Source organism: Macaca fascicularis, chromosome 13 (assembly GCF_037993035.2).
Source record: "Macaca fascicularis isolate 582-1 chromosome 13, T2T-MFA8v1.1".
Taxonomy (NCBI): Eukaryota; Metazoa; Chordata; class Mammalia; order Primates; family Cercopithecidae; genus Macaca; species Macaca fascicularis.
Window position 1 is genome coordinate 3,538,176 of NC_088387.1, and position 22,728 is coordinate 3,560,903.

Consider the following 22,728-nt stretch of genomic DNA (forward strand, 5'->3'; position numbering starts at 1 on the left):
AAATAAAAGGCATCCAGATTGGAAAGGAAAAAGTAAAAACTATCTCTATTCACAGATGACATGATCTTAGATACAGAAAATCCTCCAACCCAGGTGACAGATATAGAAAATCCTAAGGCATTCGCTAAAAACTTTTAGACTTAATAAATAAGTTCAGCAAGGTTGCAGGATACAAGATCGATATACAAAAATCATTGTATTTTTATACACTTGCAATGGAGAATCTGAAAATAAAAATAAAACAATTTCATTTACAGATGCATTATAAATAATAAAATACTTAAGAATAAAATTAACACAATAAGACCTAACTTATACTCTGAAAACAACAAAATATTGTTGAAAGAAATTAAAGATCTAATAAATGAAACCACACCTCATGGTCATGGGTCAGAAGACTTAATATTGTTAAGATAGCTATATTCCCCAAATTGATCTACCAGCTCAGTATGGTCTCTATCAGAATCACAGGTGGTTTCCTTGTAGAAATTGACAAGCTGAAACTAAAATTTATATGAATATTCAAAAGACTCAGAATAGCCAAAGAATCTTGAAAAAATGAAAACAAAGCAGGAAGACTTTCACTTTTCTGTTTCAAAACCTACTACAAAGCAATAGTAATTATGCCAGTGTGGTACTGACATAAGGACAGACATATAGAACAATGAAATAGAATTAAGAGTCTAGAAGAAGCCCATGTGTCTATGATCTATTGATTTTTGATAGAGGCGCCAAAACCATTCCAACTCGGGAGTGGGGTGGGGTGGTGCAGGGAGAAATAGTCTTTTCAACAAATGTTACTAAGATAACTGGATAGACATATGCAAAAGAATGAATTTGGACCCTTACTTCACACCATGTGAAAAAAAAATGAACTAAAAATGCATCAAAGACTGAAATGGAGGGTTTGGTGGTGATAAAAGGTATAGTGATTCTTTTCGAAGTGATGAAAATGTTCTAAAATTGATTGTGGTGATCACTGCACAACCCTACAAACATCTAAACACTATTAAATTATATACTTTAAGTGGATAAACTATATGGCATGTTAATTATTCTCAATATAGCTATCACAAAAATAGCAATACAAAAAATACGTAGAATACAGCTAAAGCACTGTGTAGGGGAAAATACATACCTTAAATGTTTGGAAAAGAAGAATGGGCTAAAACCAATGACCTATAAGCACCTACATTAAAATAGGAAGAGAAAATTAAACACATTATTTAGAAGGAAAGAAATAATAAAGAGAAGAAATCAATGAAATAGAAAACTAGTTCATTAATAGAGAAAAATCAATGAAATTAATACTCCTTCTTTGGAAAGATAAACATAAATGATAAACTTCTGGCTAGACTGATGAAGACAACAGAGAAATGCTACAAATTACCAATAACAGGAATGCAAAAAGGAATGTAACTACAAAGTAAGAATAGATTTGCCTACAAATTTGACAACTTAGATGAAATAGGCAAATCCTAGCAAAACACAAATTACTAAAATGACTTAAGATATAAGAAATCCTCTTGGGCGAGGTGGCTCGCACCTGTACTCCCAGCACTTTGGGAGCCTGAGGCGGGCGAATCATGAGGTCAGGAGTTCGAGACCAGTGTGGCCAACATGGTGAAACCCTGTCTCTACTAAAAATACAAAAAAATTGCTGGGCATAGTGGCGGGCGCCTATAATCCCAGCTACTCGGGAGGCTGAGGCAGGAGAATTGCTTGAACCCAGGAGATGGAGATTGCAGTGAGCTGAGAGCACACCAGTGCACTCTAGGCTGGGTGACAGAGTGAGACCCCATCTTAAAAAACCAAAATATATATATATGCAATCTAATAATGTATTTTTGAAAATACATCATGACTTGGTACCACGAGTGCAGCCTGGGTGACACAGCTAGAACCTGTCTCAACAAAAATCAAAACCACCATGACCTACTATCCAGGAATATATTTTTTAAAGCAATGTATTAACCAGTTTAACAAACTAAAAAATAAAAGTGATATGACCATCTCAATAGCTTTAGAAAAAGCATTTGATAAAATTTTATACCCATTCATGATACAAACTCTAAGTAAACTTGCGCCAGGCGTGATGGCTCATGCCTGTAATCCCAGCACTTTGGGAGGCCAATGTGGGCAGATCACCTGAGGTCAGGAGTTTGAGACCAGCCTGGCCAACATGTCGAAACCCTGTCTCTATTAAAAATACAAAAAAAAAAAAATTAGCCATGCACGGTGGTGGGCGCCTGTAATCCCAGCTACTCAGGAGGCTGAGACAGGAGAATTACCTGAACCTGGGAGGTGGAGGTTGCAGTAAGCCAAGATTGTGCCACTGCATTCCAGCCTGGGCGACAGAGCAAGACTCAGTCTTGGTGGAAACACACACACACATACACACACACACACACACCCCCCCCCCCACAGACACAACTTTAAGGAAACTTGCAAGAAAAGGGAATGTTTTCAACTTGACAAAATGCTTCTACAAGCCTGGCCAACACGATGAAACCCCGTTTCTACAAAAAATGCAAAAATTAGCTAGGCATGGTGGCACACCCCTGTATTCCCACCTACCGGGAGGCTGAGGTGGGAGAATCCCTTGATCCCGGGAGGCGGAGGCTGCAGTGAGCCGAGATCACGCCACTGCACCCCAGCTTGGGCAACAGAGCGAGACTCCATATCAAAAAAAGTAAAAAAAAAAGCTTCTACAAAAAACCTGCAGCTAATATCATATTCAAAGATGAAACACTGAGTCCTATTCCCTTATGGCTATATATGAGGCAAAAAAATATCCACTCTCACCACTTTTATTCAATCCTGATGTCTGAAGTACTAGGCAGAAGAAAAGGGCATTCTGAGAAGAGTAAAAGAGAAGCAGTAAAACTATCTTTATATATTTAGGTCATAATTGCATATGTAGAAAATCCTTTTAAAATCTACAAAAACCTACTAGGACTAAAACATTGAATTTAAGCAATGTTACAGAATAAAAGGTCACAAAATTCTATTCTACTTTTGTGTATAGGCTATCAAAACCTGGAACAAAAAATTCAAGAATAAAATATCATTTTTACAACGGCATTGTAAAAACTCATGAGATATTCTATAAGAGCCATAAAAAAACTCATGAGATAATATGGGATACATTTAACAAAATATATTTAATAGCTGTACACTGAAAAGTACAAAACATTGTTCAGAGAAATAAAAGACCTGTACCTAAATAAATAAATGAGTGGATACACTATGTTTATGGATTGGAAGACTCAATATTGTTAAAATCTCAACTCTTCCCAGACTGATCTGTATATTCAAAATAATGCTAATCAAACCCCAAGTAGGGTTTTTTTTCTGTAGAAAATGATATGATCATTCTAAATGTATGTGGAAATGCAGAGGAACCACAGTAGCCAAACGTTTGGGGAAAAGAACACATTTGGAGGACTTAACTAACTCATTCAAGATCTACCATAAAGATATATTAATCAAGTCACTGGGTTACTGGCTAAGGATAGATGTATACCCAGAAGAGAGGACAGAAACAGATCCACACATATATGATCATTTGATTTTTGTGAAAATTTTGTAGACAATTCAATGATGAAATAAGTCTTTTCAATAAGTGGTGCTGGATGACTTCGTATCTGTATGGGAAAAAATGAACCTTGACCCTTCCCTTACATCATACACAAGTATTAATTCGATTGTAGCACAGATCTAAACATAAAATCTAAAAATATAAAATTTCTAAAAAAAGTCTATGCACCTTGGTGCATGCAAAGATTTATCAGGATACAGAAGTACAAAGTATAAAAAGAAAATTGGTAAACTGGACTTCATCAAAAACAGAAGTAAAACTTCTGTTCTTAGAATGATTTTATTAAGAAAACAGAAAGGCAAACCAACGACTGGGAGAAAATATCCAAAATTTAAAATGTTCAAAAAATAACTACAACTTAATAACAAGAAGATAACATGCCAATAAAAAGATAGGCAATAGATCTGAACAGCTATCTCACAAAAGAAGATAGATTCATGACCGATAAGCATGTGAAAAGCTATTCAACATCATTTGTCATGAGGAAAAGGCAAACTAAAATACTAATGTGACAACCTTATTCATCTATTAACAATACCAAGTGTGGGAGAAGAAGATTTAGAGCAACTCGAACCATCACACAGTGCAAGTGGGAGTGTACAGTGATGCAACCACTTTGGTTTCTTGTTTGTTTTTTGTCTCCATCTCCTCCAGCATTTATCCTTTGTGTTACAAATAATACAATTATACTTTTAGTTATTTTTAAATGTACAATAAATTACTATTGACTATAGTCACCCTGTTGTACTATCAAATACTAGATATTATTTATTCAATTTGTCAGGTTTTTACAAAGTTAAGCATACTTACCATATAATCCAGCAATTCCACTCTTAGTTATTTATCCAAGAAAAATGAAAACTTACATGCGCACATAGACTTGAACACAATGTTCACACCATACTATATTCCTCATGGCCAAAAACTAGAAACAACCTGTTATGGACAAAACTGCGTCCCCTCCAAATTCATACGTTGAACCCTAATCCCCCAGGGTGACTCTATTTGGAGACAGGGCCTTTAAAGAGGTAATTAAGGTTAAATAAATGGGGTTATAAGGACAGGATCCTAACCCAACATGACTGCTGTCCTTATAAGAATAAGGAGAGACACCGAAGATGTGCATGCACAGAAGAAAGGCCATGCAAGAACGTAGCAAGAAGGCAGACATTTGCAGACCAAGGAGAGAGGCTCCAGAAGAAACCAAACCTTCCGGCACTGTTATCTTAGACTTCCGGTCTCCAGAACTGTGAGAAAATCATTCAGAGAGAAATAAACAAATCCACAATTACAGAAGATCTTAACATGTCTTTCAGTAATTGAGAGATCAAGAATACAAATACAGTAAGGATTTATAAGATTTGACTGACACTATTAACAAGCCTAATCTAATATGGAAATATATATAACACATATATATGCATCCACCAAGAAGTGAGCACAGATGCTTTTCAAGGTCATGTAGAATATTATCAAATATTGATAACATAATCTGCCACTAAGCAATTCTTAGCAGATAGCAAAGAATTATCACAAGCCATTTTCTCTGATCACAATATTGGAAACATTAGACAATAAGATATTAGACACAAGAAAGTAAAAATAGACGGATAACCTCAAGTCCCCTGTACATTGGAAGGTTTTTTAAAACTTCAGGCCAAGTATGCTGGCTCATGCCTCTAAACCCAGCACTTTGGGAGGTTGAGGTGGGAGGATCGCTTGAGGCCAGGAGATCAAGACCAACCTGGGCAATACAGTAAGACTCCATTGCTACAAAAAAATTAAAAATTAGCTGGGTGTGGTGGCTCACACTTGCAGTGTTAGCCACTTGGAGGCTGAGACAGGTGGATCACTTGTGCCCAGGGGCTGGAGGCTGCGGTGAGCTATGATCGTACCACTGCACTCCAGCCTGGGAACAGAGTGAGACTCTGTCTCAAATAAACAAACTTTAGTAATTAAAAATAAATCATAACGAAACTAGATAATATTAAAAACAAAATGGCAATGAAAGCATTACCTCAAAACTTGTGGGCTGCAGGTGGCTGCACCCAAAAAAATATAGAGAAATTTCCAGTCTTCAATGTACACAAAAGAAGAAAGATATAAAATCACAAAATATGATACATTGATTCTAAAATTCATTTGAGACAGTTTAATAAGGACCAAGTACAGTCAAAATAATTTGAGGGAACATTAATTCTCCCAGATATCAAGACTCAATATAAAATTATAGTAGCTACAAGAGTGTATTATTGACAAAGGGATAAACAGACCAATGGGGCAGAATGTATGGGAACTTATTTTTATGACAAAGTAGACTTGACATATTTCAGAGAAGAAAGGATAATGGATATCTGTTCACAAAGATAAAAATTACATGTCTACTTCAAACTACACAAAATCAATCTCAAATAGGTTAAAGTCCTAAATGTAAATGTCAAAATTTCACATACTTTCAAACATTTACAAGAACTTTTTTGTTGTTTTTTTGAGACGGAGTCTCGCTCTCTGGCCCAGGCTGGAGTGTAGTGGCGCGATCTTGGCTCACTGCAAGCTCTGCCTCCCGGGTTCACGCCATTCTCCTGCCTCAGCCTCCCGAGTAGCTGGGACTACAGGCGCCGCCACCTCACCCGGCTAATTTTTTGTATTTTTAGTAGAGACGGGGTTTCACCATGTTAGCCAGGATGGTCTCGATCTCCTGACCTCGTGATCCGCCCACCTCGGCCTCTCAAAGTGCTGGGATTAGAGGCGTGAGCCACTGCGCCCGACCTAGAAGAACTTTTAAATGAAAATATAGGAAAGTATCTCTCTGGCCTTGGGACTATATAGGATTTCTTAAAGAAGACATAACATTATAAACTATATAGGAAAAGATTGATAATAATTCTGAGTATATCAGAACTTAACATGCCTGTTTATATTGTAAGGAAGGTGAAAAGACAAACCACAGACAAGGACAAGATAATTGTAATATCTTTAAAAGGATTATTATCAAGAATATATAGAGAATTCTGTTAAAAATCAATATGAAGGCAGAGCGTGGTGGCTCATGCCTGTGATCCCAGCACTTTGGGAGGCCGAGGTGGGTGGATCACGAGGTCAAGAAATCGAGACCATAGTGGCCAACATGGTGAACCCCCATCTTTACTAAACATACAAAAAAAAAACCTAGCTGGGCAGGGTGATGCACACCTGTAGTCCCAGGTACTCGGGAGGCTGAGGCAGGAGAATCACTTGAACCCGGGAGGCGGAGCTTGCAGTAAGCCGAGATCGCCACCGCACTCCAGCCTGGTGACAGAGCGAGACTTCATCTCAAAAAAAAAAAAAAAAAAAAAAAAATCAATCAATCAATATGAAGAAGATAAGTTACCCAAAAAAGCTACCCAACAGAAAAATGGGCAAAGTTTACCAAAATTTCATTCCAAAGAAATTCAAGAAAACGTTCATAGAGGAAGAATCCTAAATGGCTAAGAAACATGAAAAGGTCTTCAATTTTACTTGTAATCAAGGAAGCACAAGACAAAAAGTATAGAAAAAAATTGTCAGACAATATTAAGTATTGATTTGTATTTGAGAAAATAACTCATGATTTCTAACGGCAGAATGACACTTTAGAGAGCAATCTGACAAAAACTTAGAGAAGAGTTGAAATTGCACATATCTTGGATCTATTCCAGGCATATAGCTTTTTAAAATTCACTTCCAGGCATAAATATAAGGAAACATGTAGTCAAGGAGAAATGTAAAAGGTTTCTTGCAGTGTTTTATCACAGAAAAAAGTGAAAAACAATTAAATTTCCTTCAATATGGGAATGAATTTTAAAAAGGAAATATTTATACAATGAATATATGCAACTGTTTGAGTAAAACAGTACACTATATATATCAAAGTAGATGTGTAAAAATTATAATATTGAGCAAAGAGGGCAAGTTGCAAATGAATATCTCCAACTATGTTTGTTATCACTTAAATAAAAACCAAAACATACAAAACAACATTATACGTTATTTGTGGGTGTAAGATTATAGAAAAAGTATAAACATATGCAAAGGAGTTAGACACACTGATAGGACAGTTATGCACACCAGCAATTAGGAAGGTAGGAGGGAAAAGGATGAGATAAGTTTTATCTGTAATGTTTTATTTCTTTAAACAAGAAGACATTTGAAGCAAATACAGCAAAATGTTAGTATCCTTACATGTGGGAGCTGGGGATATGTTTATCTGTTTTGTTACCTTTTTTGCACTTTTTTTTTTTGTATGTTTGAAATAGTTTCTAATTTTAACAAATGCTAATGATTGTTCTGGATGTAGGGTAGTTAAGAGATTGTAGAAGAATCAAAGTATAAGGAGAATGGTTAACATTCTTATATTGATTAGTGTTTGTTCATACATTTATTTTATGGAAGGCCAAACAAAACTCTCTTAAATATGATGCAGGATGTATTATAAGCATATTTTTCCAAACTTACTTGTTCAACCTCCCTGTTGAGGGAATCTACTTTTTCTTTTAATCTGTTACCCTCTGCCTCGGCAGTGATAAGTTCCAGTTTGAGGGTATTGTTATCTGCCTCTGATTGACGGGCTTTATTTTCCCAGTTTTCAGCATCTTCATTGGCTTTTCGAAGTTGTTCCATCATTTGCCGGTTCTCAGATTCCTGAAAAGCAAACTTTAGCTATTACTTTACAACATTTAAAATGTTCAACATATGATAAAATTAAACATTATTTTCCAAGTCATTGGGAATTCACTTGCCATGAGAAGCATTTATAACAGAACCCTGAGGAAATGCATCTATACTCATAGTTTAGAAAACAGGTCATCCTGTAATTAACAAAGACAGTGCAATCAGGATATGCCCTGGCTCCTGAGTGACACTCAGTGAACACTAGTAAATAGTAAATTTAAGTCAGTTACTCTTTTCTTCAAGACCTGAATGAATTTGTTCTTATATTTCCTTTTGTTCAAAGTCCTCCACAGCCTGCTTTTCCCATATGTCTGCTTACTGACTACTTGCTGGTCTGGTTTCTGAGTCTCTAGCCTTTCGTATTGGTGTATTCCCTTGTTCCTGACCAATTTACTGGGCTGTGCTGGCTATAGAGCCTCTGAGTACTTGCATATTTTAAGTGTCAACTTCTGATAATTTCCTGTCTGGTGCCTGCCTTTTATTCATAGCCCCAGCCTTAATTATCTTGATCATGAACTGTTCTACGATTATCTTTTACCTGCTAGTCTAGTAACTTTCCCTGCCAGTCTAGGAACTTTCCTGAAATTGCTCAGAACTATCAAACCTATGCCAATAAACAGTAGTTGTAAATATGCATTCATGTATAAATTGAGCATATAATAAGAACCAGAGTTTTTAAACTTTCAAAATTCTATCATGAGCAGAGTAATTGAAGTAGGGTCTGATTTCTAGTAGGGAAATAAGGAGGGGAAGAAATTCAGCTCCACAAACAACATAATTGACCAAGTAATCATTATTAGGCTATTTTTAAAAACATGTTATTATGGTATGGTAAATTCATTCTAAAAAATTAGTTGTAATTTTGGTAATTAATTATTTAAAAGATCTCTTTCTCTCCTGTTAATAGTGCACATCCCTATCGGAAATCCTGGGCTAAATAAAATGACCAAATTGCAATAAATAATGTCTCATTAATACTCCTTTCAAATCAGATACGCCATCTCTCGATTATGATTACTGGTGGAAATTCAGCTAATATTGCCACCTTGTGGCCTCTGATGTGAAAGGCCTTTGCCAAGTCTGTGTCAGTCAACGATATACGAAACTACCTTATTGGCTTTCAAGATTCAGATACTCTGAACGTGTCAGTAGGAACCTGATACGTGTTTTCCATGATTGTACTAACAATAATAGTTGTGTACAGAGTATGTACTTGGAGGGTGCTTGTACAATATACTTAAACGAATTTTATTCACATTGATTTTTACCCTCCTTTTGTGCAGTACTTACTGTCTATGTCATTCACTTAAAACTGCTTGCAGCTTTGTGTTGTTAGGTGTGGATGTGAAGCCTCCCCAATAACGCCTTGTATTTCTCTAAAATAGGAACCATTTTTATATTAAATTTAGTTCTGTGACCAGGTAGTACATTGCTCAAAGGGAAAAGCGATTCCATAGAATGTCTCTGCTGTCCTCCAACCACCCAGTGCTCCCTCCTTCTTGGCAAGCAGAAAGCATATTTTACCCTTTTTCGTATCCTCCCATAGAGGCCAGAGAAGTGTTGAGCCTGAGAGGCAACACTATAAAGAAAATGAAACTGTTCTTTGGGATTCTCTATTGCCTGCTTTCAGGATCTCTTTACTTCAATATGGTGCCTCCCCTGTATCCACAGCTCCCTCTGGCCACCCACAAGTCTCACTGCAACACTCCAAAGGCCTCAGCTGGAATCCTTTGCATTTCTAGCCTAAATTATGGTTACAACCTCTTCTAACTGCTCTCTCCACTTCTAATTTTGTTACCCTTCTGGTTTATTCTTGACATTTCCAAAATAAACTTCCTAAAAGGTAATCCTTAAATAACTTGTATGTTTTAGTTCTAACAAAAGCTTCTGAAAATAGGGTTCAAAGGTCTTTCTTACCTCTCCTTTATCATCCACTTGTACACGCTACTCTACCTACAGGACCTACTTTTTCCCCTACACCTTTGCTCACGTTGTGCCCACTGCCTGGGAGTCATTCTGTTTCCTCTCTGGTTTTCATCTCTGGCACTCCAGCACCTAGCACACTGCATGAATGAGTGAATGAATGAAGTACTCCATACTTCTTGATGGTCTATCCCTATCAAAATGGATCTGTGGTTCATTCTCTCAGGGCCTATATCCATCCAGTGTTATGCAATCTCATAAACAAATTCATACTAGGATGCTAAAATCCCCAGCACTTTGGAAGGCCAAGGTGGGAGGATCACTTGAGCATAAGAAGCTTGATGTGTGATGTCTGAAAATATAATTCTAGAATCTAAAAGTTCTAATCCCCAATGGTGGAATTTCAGGTAATGTTACTAACAGACTAGAGAGATAAAGGGAAGTGTTTAACACTGGCTGAAAGCTTACTATGTTAAATGTTGCTCTGGGCTGGGTGCTATGGCTCATGCCTGTAATCCTAGTACTTTGGGAGGCCGAGACAGGTGGATCACTTCAGGTCAGGAGTTCGAGACCAGACTGGCTAACATGGCGAAACCCCTGTCTCTACTAAAAATGCAAAATTAGCTGTAATCCCAGCTACTTATGAGGCAGGAGAATTGCTTGAACTTGGGAGGCAAAGGTTTCAGTGAGCCGAGATTGCACCACTGTACTCCAGCCTGGCAACACAGTGAGCCTGTCTCAAAAAAAAAAAAAAAAATGTTGCTCTGGATATTCATTTATTGATTTCTAACCTATTCCAGAATACATTCAGATGGCTCACTGTGCTAGGTGTTTTAAATTATCTCACTTACTTGGGTGTTCTTCCTGATTACAGATGGGAAGAATCAGAGAGGTTGAGCAGCCTGCATAAATAAAAAGCCTTCTGTTCATTTATGGCATTACATTGCTGGAACCTTAAAATCAAGAAGTGTAGGAAACCACGTGCTTTTCCTACACAGGCTGCTTGCTGCCTGAAAGCAAGGATTGCAATTCAGGAATCCTTAGACTCTCTTCTGTCTCAAAGCCCCTAACAGTACTATGCATACCATAAATAAATGTTCAAGATGTGTTTGTGGACTGATATGAAATGATAAAATAGTGTAGGTGGACTGATTATTATAATAGGTATAGTGTTACCTACATACCACTCAAACCATTAATGGGAACATTCTCCCTCAATTTTAGACAATATTTTAACTAATAGACATATTTAAAATCCTCAGTAAAGCTGCCTGTTTATTCCTGAGTTGCCACACGTGAACCACACTTATTGGAGTCATCTGATGTCACATACGTGTGCCTGGCCAAATGATTGCTAACAGAGAAGTGTGAGGAGAACCATCTGCCCTGTGGTCCTAAAAAAATAGATGGCCCTATAACAGGGTAATCAATTCTGATCTGCTACATAATCAGGTGGAACTTCTTTTGTCAGAGGTCTGTAATTGGAAACCCCACCACTTTCAATTACATTGTAAGTGAGGTCAAGTTGATTCTGGCCTTTCGTCCATCATCCAATTAGGAAGATTCTGCTTGTCTAGAGTGGCAGAGTCGCAAAACAAAAGGGGCATATTCTCAAGGCATCTTTCTGAACATTCTAAATATGTAGTTAACCCACCATTGTCAAAACTAAAATCTACCATGTGTTGAAGAAAGCTTTGATTCACCCGTCCCTCTGAGTATACTCAATTCTAAATTAACTCAGTGAAAACTAAGTATCATGAGCAAAAAGAAAAAAAAACACATACTTCAGACTTTAATATGTTCTTCAGCTTGTTAACCTCCAGATTCGTATCTTGAACCTTCTGCTTTATGTCATTAAGTTCATTATGCGTGTCATTCAATTTTTTGGACAGTGCCTATGTGAAAAAAGATAGGTACATTTGACTATGAAAAACAAAAAATTTCTATATCTCCAAAATACCATAAACAAAATTTTAAACACTTGGAACAAATAAAATTAACATACCTAATACATAAACTCATATAAAAACAGAAAACACATGAGCCCAATAGCAAGTGGGCAAATAACCTAAACAGGCAATTCACAAAGGGAAGCATAAGTAGGTAAGACCTGAAAAAAACTAAACTTTACCAGCAACCGAAGAAAAGCTACAACTGAAACAATGCATTACTATGTGCTTATCAAATTAATACAGATTTAGAGCTGTTTGGCTGTGGCAAAGAATGGGCATTTCCACGTACTGCTGGAGTAAATGTAGATTTGCAGAAAGCAAATCTGTGATCAGGTATCTGGTGATGTATCAAGAGACAATTTTTAAACGCTCATAAAAACAAGAAAGACAAAAATGTTGATTATTGTTGAAGGTGAGAGATGGCACATGGGGATTCATTATATTTGAAAATGTCTATTTACATTTTTTTTTAATTTAAAAAAGAAAGCTCAGCTGGGTGTGGTGGCTCATTCCTGTAATCCTGGCACTTTGGGAGGATCACTCGAGCCTAAGAGTTTGAGACCAGCCTGAACAGCATAGTGGGAACCCAACTCTACAAATAAATAAATAAATAATAATTAAAAAGAAACCTCATAATCTGTGACTCAGTCTGAAATGAAATGTAATAAAATTTAATGAGATGCTGTCATTAAGGCATTATTTGTTACAGTGACAATATTTATTCACATTAAGTGAATCATGCAGTAAATAACAGTATATCTACATAGTGGCATAACCACATAATAGAATGATTTTTAATAATACAGGGAAATATTTGCCTATGTTAAATGAAAAAAAAAATCATGCTAAAACACAAAAATACCTCATTATCCCAATTTGTTAAAAACTGTGGTATGAAGGATAAAATTGTTTAGTTTCCACTTTCTAGTCTTCTACAATACAGGTTCTTAACCTGTGGTCCACAGAGACAGACTTCTCTTCTACCTTGGGCCTATGACCATAACGAAGGAGAAAACTGCTTTTGAAGATGTGTAAATTGTTATGACAACAGTTTTCTTCTGGTTATAAAAAATGTTTACGAAGTTTGAACAAGGCAGGAAAATGCTTACAATATTATAGTAAGCTCAAAATAGCTATAAAATATTTATAGAGTGATATACTGGACAGTACAGTAACTGCTTTCCAGGTATAGTCTCACTTACTATCCGCTTTTACAGATGCTACAGAGACTCAGAGAAGTTGGTTTATATGATCACACGCAGAGAGCGAGATTCAACCCATGTGAACCTTACTCGGCTCTACTACCTCTTCATGTAGAAAAAAGCATGATATAAAATGATAGGTGATTTTATCCCACTACAATAGAAAGTGTGTATAAAAATAGTGTTAAAATTCGTAAGTGCACTGAATAGCAATAAAAAAAAATATGTCAAATGTAACAGTGACTAACTGGGTGTTAAAAACATGGGGGCTTTTTTAAACTCTTAACTTTCTGTTTAGAAAAAAAGACTTTCTATAATAAGCTTCTATTTCTAAACCAATCAAAAACATAGAAACTAAATTTCTAGGTTTTCATAATAAGATATATCCACCTTTAGCCCATATGCTGTAGCTGTAAAGAGTACACAAAGGCAGACCTTATAAATTCCCATCTTTTGGTTTTTATTGCTATTCATTAATTTTTTTAACAAACTTTTAGAATAGTTTTAGATTTACAGAAAAGTTGTGAAGACAGTATAAAGAGCACCTCTGTTGTTAACATTTTACATTAGAATGGTACATATGTCACAATTAATAAACAAATATTGATACATTATTATCTAAAGTCCATACTTTATTCAGAGTTCCTTCCTTTTTTACATAATGTCCTTTTTCTGTTCCAGGATCCCATTATTCATTAACTTTAAAAAAAAAATACTTTAACATTTCAGATAATTTTTTATGATTAACAAAGTATTACATCTTTATAGCTGTTTAAGTAAATTAATAATCTTTAACAGTTAAAGAATACAGACTTTCAGGATGCAAACTAAACACACTGAAAGTGATATCAAAGTGGGGGAAATCATTTGGTCTTAAAAATTTTGAGAAGGGAAGAAATTTTCCAAATAGGATTTTTAAATGTTCAAGTTAAAATAAATGTTATTGGAAATGAGAACTGCAGATTAGACTTAAATATATTGCCTTAGGGAGAAAGAGTAATTATAAGAGGAACTTTCCTAAAAAGAATCACAGTGCTAATGAGGCCCAAAAAACAAGGGACAGTCCATACATTCGTACTTAAAACAGAATAATACGTAGTCCATTTTTTAAGAAAACCTGTTCTTTAAGGGTTCTGAAGGTTTTTATTCTCATTTGTTGATTATTCAAATATTTATCCTTCAGTAAGGAAGTACTAAGATTTAATACAAATATAGCCCTGTTCTCTCTCGTCTTTAATATTTAACCCTTTGTGTCTGAGAATTCCATTGAAAAATTATGTGGCCTATTTTGTTATGAAAAAAAAAAAAAAAAAAAGGCTAGTTCCAGCATCTGAGCTCTTCTATAAAACGAAATGAGGGCCGTTCCTCACAAGAAATGCATTTTTTTTTTTCTTGGAGGAAACGATTCTAGGAACAGGCGTACCTGGTTTTCTTGCTTCGCTTTAGCGAACTGTTCTTGGAGACTGTCATTGTCATGAGCCAGGATATCTCTCTCCCTGGCGATCTGGGCCAGCTCGTCGTTTGTCTCGTCCAGCTGCCGGCGCATTCTGGAAATGTCTTGTTCACACATGATGAGGGCCTCGGTAGACTGTCTGCTCCGCAAACCAAAGAGTGCATAAGAAGAGACCTTTTACTGGAACGGAGCAACAAATTCTCACAAGACAGACGATGCACAGTTAACATGAAAACACTTGAGGAGATTTTAAACACAGTTGGATTTACAGGAATAAATACTGCAAAGACCGTGCATTAGAGTTTCTCAATGTTGCCATCATTTCACTATGAAAAGCATACTAAGTATACCTAATAGTCAATGATTTGCCAAATATTTCAAAACTTCTGACATCAAGTGATAGCAAGGGTTTCATCCTACCTCTGTTATGGCTTAGTCTCCTTTACAGGTTCCTCTTCCCCTGCCTGCTTAAAAATTAATGCTTTTCAGGGCTCAAGCCTTAGCCTCTCAATTATTCTCACTCTAGCCTTTCTCTCAGACAACCTCTATTCATATCCATGGTTCCCAACCCCATCTATACCCAATGACTCCAAAATAATTATCTCCAGCTTTAGCCCCTCTGTTATACCCCAGACTTATATTTAACTGCTTACTAGACATGTCTACAATAAGGTCCCAAAGGTTCTTCAAATTCAGAGGTAAAATCATTTTTTCTCCGCATACTTTCTTCGTGTTCAGTATTCATCCCTGGCCAGAAACTTGGCATTTTCCTAGTGTCTCTCCTTCATATAAAAGCACTTCACTCCTTCTGTCCCACAGCTCCTAAACCCCAATTTATCATCACCTCTTCTGCTTGGGTATCTTTCTAATACAAAAATCTCCTCAGAATTCTTTAATGATATCTTATTGCCCCAAGAATATAATCAATACTCATTTGTCTATAACGCAAGCCTCTGCCTGCCTATTTAGCCTCATCCCTTCACTTCTCCCCTCACGCTCTAGGTTTCAACAACACTCAACCCACTTGTAGGTCAAGAGGCTTGCGAATGTGATCTGTGGTTCTTTGCTATTCTTTCTACTTTGAATGCCCTTCCCTTCCCCTTACTTTACTTGGCAAACACCATCCCCTCTTTTAGTTCCCTAGACAGACTTAGACCTCGTTTGATGAGAGAGTTAGCACCTTACACGTATCACTAAGCCCCTTGTTTCTTACTATCTTTGTACCTAACCTGGTACTTGGCCCCCCAGTAAGTGCTCCAATATTTGTTAATGACTGATTTACCTTGATGCCTGTTCCATCTCAGCAATGATATTCTTCATGCCTGAAATGGTCTTTTCCTTGAAAAATAATATAAGTATTAAATAAAAAAAAATCTTAAGCTGTTATTTCTGTTAAAATTGAATGAACAAAAAGAAAATTTCCCCTTCCCTTTAGGTTTCCATTTGGTTTTAAAAACATGTATGTCCTATTCTTTTCCATACTTTAAAGTCTAGTATATCAACGTGAATATTTGCATGGGGTAAAAATAGTATGTTCATTAAAGTAAAGGCTATACTTAGGTGTAATTACATGAGATCAGTATATCAAATTCTTTGTTAAAAGATAGTTTGTGCAGTCGCCCAGGAACACAAGAACACCCTATAACCACCTGTTTTTGGAGGTAAACCAATGGTTTGGCATTGGAGTATTGGCATTTTATACTGGGATTAGAACTGGTTCTCTTGATCGCATTCTTTATGTCATAAAACCCAGAGAAGCCAATCGTGTATACCTAAATTTAGTATTTAAGAATAATTTTGATTAAGTATATTATTTATATTAGCCAGCAACAAAATCTTCAAAAGAGTTGTTCCAATTCAATTACGTATAGAAGCATACTACTGATATTTAGGTGTGAGCTAATAAGGAGGTAAGCATTAGGCCTAGAGAAAAGGTAAGAAAAACAAACTATTTATATTTTCCTTTTTTAAAGGCGTGGTGAGGGAGTAGAAGTAGCGGAGTCAGTCAAGGCAGAGATGGGTTTGAATATCTTAATGCCTTTAATACCATTCCCACACCTCTTTTTAAAACTTCCATTGACCCTGAACTAGTCCAACTATAAACAGACACTTAGAGCTAACAATAGCCCTAAAAAAGTAAGAAAGTTATTTCACTAAGTAATAACTGGATTTCACCTTGCCCTTTGAATTTTCAAATCTTAAGTAACCAAGTAAAAAGATTTTTAAAAACTCAAACCTATATTTTCCAACCAATTCTGTTCCTGTTTCTTTTTTTTTTTTTTTTTTTTGAGACTGAGTTTTGCTCTTGATGCCCAGGCTAGAGTGCAAGGGCGCCATCTCGGCTCACTGCAACCTCCGCCTCCCGGGTTCAAGCGATTCTCCTGCCTCAGCCTCCTGAGAAGCTGGGATTACAGGCATGCGCTACCACGCCCAGCTAATTTTTTGTATTCTTAGTAGAGACGAGGTTTCACTATGTTGGCCAGGCTGGTCTCATACTCCTGACTTCAAGCGATCCACCTGCATCGGCCTCCCAAAGTGCTGGGATTACAGGCATGAGCCACTGCGCCTGGCTGTTTCTGTTTCTTTAGTGTTAGTTTTGCACACACTTGCATGTGTATCTGTGCATACTATCTTCCCTTATTCATGTGCTCTCCTCTAGGGTATTTTTAGCTACAGTTTCCCATTCTGCTTTCTCATGGAATGGTACAGATTCCACATCCGGCAGTAATGGATACTGGTGTGTTGTTAAAATATGCATAAAAAAAAAAGTTAAATCCCTTCAAGAAGGACAAACCAATGAAGGAAAAACTAAAAGACAAAATACTCCTTAAAATGGAATGTTTACACATTTTTGAAATATAATTTAATACATTTCTAAAACAAATTCTGAAAAGCTAGTTGAACTAGCGCTTTTGAAAGTCCTTACTTGAGGCCGAGTGCGGTGGCTCACGCCTGTAATCCCAGCACTTTGAGAGGGTGAGGCAGGTGGAACACGAGGTCAGGAGCTCGAGACCAGCCTGACCAACATGGTGAAACCCTGTCTCTACTGAAAATACAAAACTTAGCTGGGTGTGGTGGTGGGTGCCTATAATCCCAGTTACTCAGGAGACTGAGGCAGGAGAATCGCCTGAACTCGGGAGGCAAGGGTTGCAGTGAGCCAAGATTATGTCACTGTACTCCAGCCTGGGCGACAGAGACTCTGTCTCAAAAAAAAAAAAAAAAAAAAAAAGAAAGTCCTTTCTTGATTAACCTTAAAATATGTTTGATAAGCCTATAAAGGGCTTCGCTTTATCAATATAAGTGCATCTTAAAAAAAAAAAAAAAAAAAAAAGATTATCTAGAAACATTGTAAAGTATCCACGGCAACAAAATTTCTGGGTTAAATCCAATAATATATCCTCTTAGTCTATTTTTCTCTTAATATGACCTTAATACCACCATTTCTCAAGTGTACCATCATTCCTTGTACAACCTCAGTATGTTCTAAGACATATTCCTTGTACAACTTCAATGTTTAACAATTTTTTAAAATAATATTTAATATTCCTTATTCAACCTCATATGTTGTCCAACTAGGGACGTAGATTCATATTAACTGTCAAAATTCAGTCTGGACAGGATGGTGCTAAGTATATTTAGAAAAAATAAACAAACTATAACATTATTCAAATAATCTGGCTTTTCTTAACCAAAAATCTATGAAGTTGCTATTGAGTTTTCTAACTTTAATTGGTAGCAAGTAGTAAAACATTTTTTTAAACCATGAATACCAGGAAAAAAATCACTTTATTCACTATAATGTAGACTTTTCCATGCTAATTTATTTCTGTAATCTCCATGTGAACAGTATTAGTTTTCACTGAGTGGCCTTTGTTAGTTCAGCTCTGAGGTATCATTGCAGAGAACATTTCCTCTTTTGATTGCCTAACACTACCTTACAAGATATTTTCCCTACAGAGGATGGATGTGTTTACTTTCATAAAATCTTATACAAAGTTCTTGATTTTGAAGTAGACTTCTAACTCAATATTGCTTGTGAAAAAAATATAACACTGGTACAGTTAGCAGAATGGAAGAAATGTGAAATATTAGATATAGTACAAGAAAATGAGATTTTGAAAGATGTGAAGAATTTTGTTTCTAAATGTGTTTTGAGAGGAAATAATGCTTAAATATTCAGAAATGTTTTGAATATAAAGAGAAGCAAAATTCCACCTAAAGAAACCTAAAATTTCAAAAACGAGTCAGCCTTTTCCACAAGTATTTACCATCTCATGTCCTTTGATAACCTCAATTATGTCCATGATTCCCAAATCTATCAACTTTAATTAAATTTTTCTCCAAACCTAAAAATCCAAGAGCCTTTGAATATTTCAATATTTCACCTACATATCCCAAAGACAATTCAAACTCAACATGTCAATAACTTTCCTTTGTAAGGCTGTTCTAGTTCCTGTTTCTTCCTTCACACATAGGAATTATCCATGTGATTCTTAAGCCAGAAACCACACCTTGTTAATTTTACTTCCTTAAAAGACCTATTTCTCTCACTGATAAGCCTACTATTCTAATATAGGTCTCAACACTGTTTTCTTAACTAGTGTCCCTGTCACTATTCTCATTTCCCTATAATCCATCTCTCATATAAATGTTAAAGTGCCAGAATATTTGTTATAAAATAAATACCTAATTGTAACATTTCATTATCATTATTTCAGTGACCCTCTATATCCACGAAGACAGAGCTCACACTAAACATCACATGTACTTTTATGATTTTTCCTTATCTATCCCATCTCTTCATATAGCTATATCTATATCCCATCTTTTCATATGTATCTCTTCATATATCTAAATCTGTATACATAGATCATATATCTATATAGATAGATGAAGAGATGGGATATATACATATATATATACACACACACATACATGCACTGTAAGGCTGCAATTAGCATCATAGCAGAGAAGGGACTGTCTGCCTATCCCATCTTTTCTTTGCCCTCCCATATGTATCTCTCTACAACCTGTTCTCTGGCCAGGGAAAACTATCAGGAAGTGTCATGAAATTCTCTCATGAAAGCCACTGGACTCTCACTTAAGCTGTTCAACCTGTCTGGATCACCCGTTCTCATTGTCTTCTTCCCCTAAATATTCTCCTGACTACTATCTAGTCATTTTTCAGGGGAGTCCAGGCACCATCACTTACTTAATGGAAGGTTTTTCCAGACCTTCCTCCTCCCTTAACCCAATTCCCAGGCTGAATCACGTGTGTTTTTGCCCAACTCCAACAACACATTGTGCATATGTCATTATGGCACTGAATACATTCTATCCTAACAGTTCCTTTCTCTCTCTCCTTATTACACTAGAGGCTTTGATAAAGCAGACCATTCACTTTTTTTTTTTTTTTTTTTTTTTTTTTTTTGAGACAGAGTCTTGCTCTGTCATGCAGGCTGGAGTAGAACCGCACGAACTAGGCTCATTGCAACGTCCACCTCCCAGGCTCAAGTGATACTCCTGCCTCAGCCTCCCAAGTAGCTGAGACTACAGGCGTGTGCCACCATGCCCGGCCTCATCCTCACTTTCTTTCTTTTTTTTTTTTTTTTTGAGACGGAGTCTCGCTCGTAGGCCAGGCTGGAGTGCAGTGGTTCCATCTCAGCTCACTCCAAGCTCTGCCTTCTGGGTTCACGCCATTCTCCTGCCTCAGCCTCCCGAGTAGTTGGAACTACAAGTGCCCGCCACCACGCCCAGCTAATTTTTTTTTGTATTTTTAGTGGAGACAGGGTTTCACCGGGTTAGCCAGGATGGTCTCGATCTCCTGACCTCGTGATCCGCCCGCCTCGGCCTCCCAGAGTGCTGGGATTACAGGCGTGAGCCACCGCGCCCGGCCCACCCTCAGTTTCTAACATAACACATGGTACATGTCAACAAATGTTTGTTGAAAGAGTGCATGGATGAGTGGAAACATAAATTAACGAATTAGTTACCTTAGAGCAGGGAAAGCCCTTATTCCAATGATGCTACTTTTGCTTAAGATATTGTGAAAACAGCTTAGGAACTGCTTTCAGAATCAGTTTATAAGGTAGAAAATAATACCAATATCTCTGCCTTCTTGGCAACATCTTTTATTTATTTTATTTATTTTTGAAACAGTCTCGCACTGTTGCCTGGGCTGGAGCGCAATGGCCCGATCTCGGCTCACTGCAACCTACGCCTCCAGGGTTCAAGCGATTCTCCTGCCTCAGCCTCCCGAGTAGCTGGGATTACAGGCGCCCGCCACCACGCCCGGCTAATTTTTAGTCGAGACAGGGTTTCACTATGTTGGCCAGGCTGGTCTCAGACCCCTGACCTCGTGATCCACCCGCCTCCGCCTCCCAAAGTGCTGGGATTACAGGTGTGAGCCACCGCACCCTGCCTGCACGCGGCCGGCAACATCTTTTTTCAACAACAACAAAAATGTGGGATGGAGGTTATCATCCAGCTTTATTCACCAGCCCTACGTGACCTATCATCAAAGCCTGAGGATGATGTAAAAATGTGCTCCTAGGGCCGGGCGCGGTGGCTCAAGCCTGTAATCCCAGCACTTTGGGAGGCCGAGACGGGCGGATCACGAGGTCAGGAGATCGAGACCATCCTGGCGAACACGGTGAAACCCCGTCTCTACTAAAAATACAAAAAACTAGCCGGGCGAGGTGGCGGGCGCCTGTAGTCCCAGCTACTCGGGAGGCTGAGGCAGGAGAATGGCGTAAATCCGGGAGGCGGAGCTTGGAGTGAGCCGAGATGGAACCACTGCACTCCAGCCTGGGCGACAGAGCAAGACTCCGTCTCAAAAAAAAAAAAAAAGAAAGAAAAGTTATCCTAGTTCTAAACAATATTACAAAGGGTAACTACCTGAAAATATGCTTTTAAGAAGAAATTAGTCTCACTACTTTATTGTCATGCTTTATATTTTGATATCTGAATTAGTTCTTGTCAGTTAATGTTAATTACTAATTCATGATAGAAAAATCAACTTAAAATATTAACTACTGGATTTGTACACATGCTTCCTAAGACTATCTTAAAATATTTCAAAGTCAGATTTTGAAGTTTCAACTCTCTAGAAAAAAAAATTTGAGAAAATTAGAATATTTTATTCAGATTCTAGTTTTTAAACCATAGTTTAACATTTAACATTTCATTTAAACGTTCCTTATAAACCACAGTTCTCAGAACATACTTTCATTGCCAAACTCTCTCCAAGGGATGCAATGTTCTCAGATTTTTTATCCAAACATGCTTGCAGGCATTCCTTTTCTTTAGCCAGATCATTGAGGGTTCCACCAAGAATGCTGATTTCTTCTCGCTGTGCAATATTTTGCCTTGTGAAATTATCTAAATATGCAATCATAAAAGTGTTGTTTTAATCAAAATAATTTTTTTTCTATTTCAAGCAGATTATTGTACTTTTTGAAGTTCTCCTTACTTCTAATGTATTATATTCAATTACTAACAATGAGTGCTATATCCCAAATTAAAAAATGCTTTTTTGATTAAAAACTACAGTGAATTACAAAACCCTAAATGGTGCATAAACACAAAAGCACAATACCAATGAATTAGAATAGTGAAGGAAAGCTCTATATTGCAAGTTCTCAAAGTAGACTTACATGTATGATGGGAAAAGAGAGAGTGGGTGGATGAAGTAAGTGGAATATCAAAACAATCTGTGGCATTTCTCCCCTCTAATTTCCCCTCCCCTCCCTCTAGCCTAGAAGTACTGTTGTATAAAAAGTTGGTAAGTAACAAATCTTAATAAAATATTCAATTAAGTCTTTAAAATAAAATGTCTTCTAATATTCTGATAGTTCTAAAATAGTGTTATAAAAATTCCCAGGAAAAAAAAAATCATCCCAGGAAGTA

The 22,728-nt window shown here is 36.9% G+C and overlaps 1 non-coding gene across 29 annotated transcripts in view; it reads right to left on the minus strand.

Annotated features, from left to right (window-relative positions):
* Nucleotides 1-22,728, minus strand: part of TSGA10 (testis-specific gene 10 protein) — a 150,494-nt gene that overhangs the window by 65,878 nt on the left and 61,888 nt on the right. For 18 of the 29 annotated variants that reach the window (XR_006691542.3, XR_012421921.1, XR_012421920.1 and 15 more), the window contains 5 exons: nt 22,046-22,200; nt 16,103-16,158; nt 14,791-14,959; nt 11,998-12,108; nt 8,075-8,260 (listed from right to left, as the gene is read on the minus strand). This is a non-coding gene — a transcript (testis-specific gene 10 protein). Of the gene's footprint in view, nt 1-6,786; nt 6,913-8,074; nt 8,261-11,997; nt 12,109-14,790; nt 14,960-16,102; nt 16,159-22,045; nt 22,201-22,728 lie in introns of those variants that run through there. The other 11 variants (XR_012421927.1, XR_012421926.1, XR_012421915.1 and 8 more) reach the window with 4 other exon arrangements.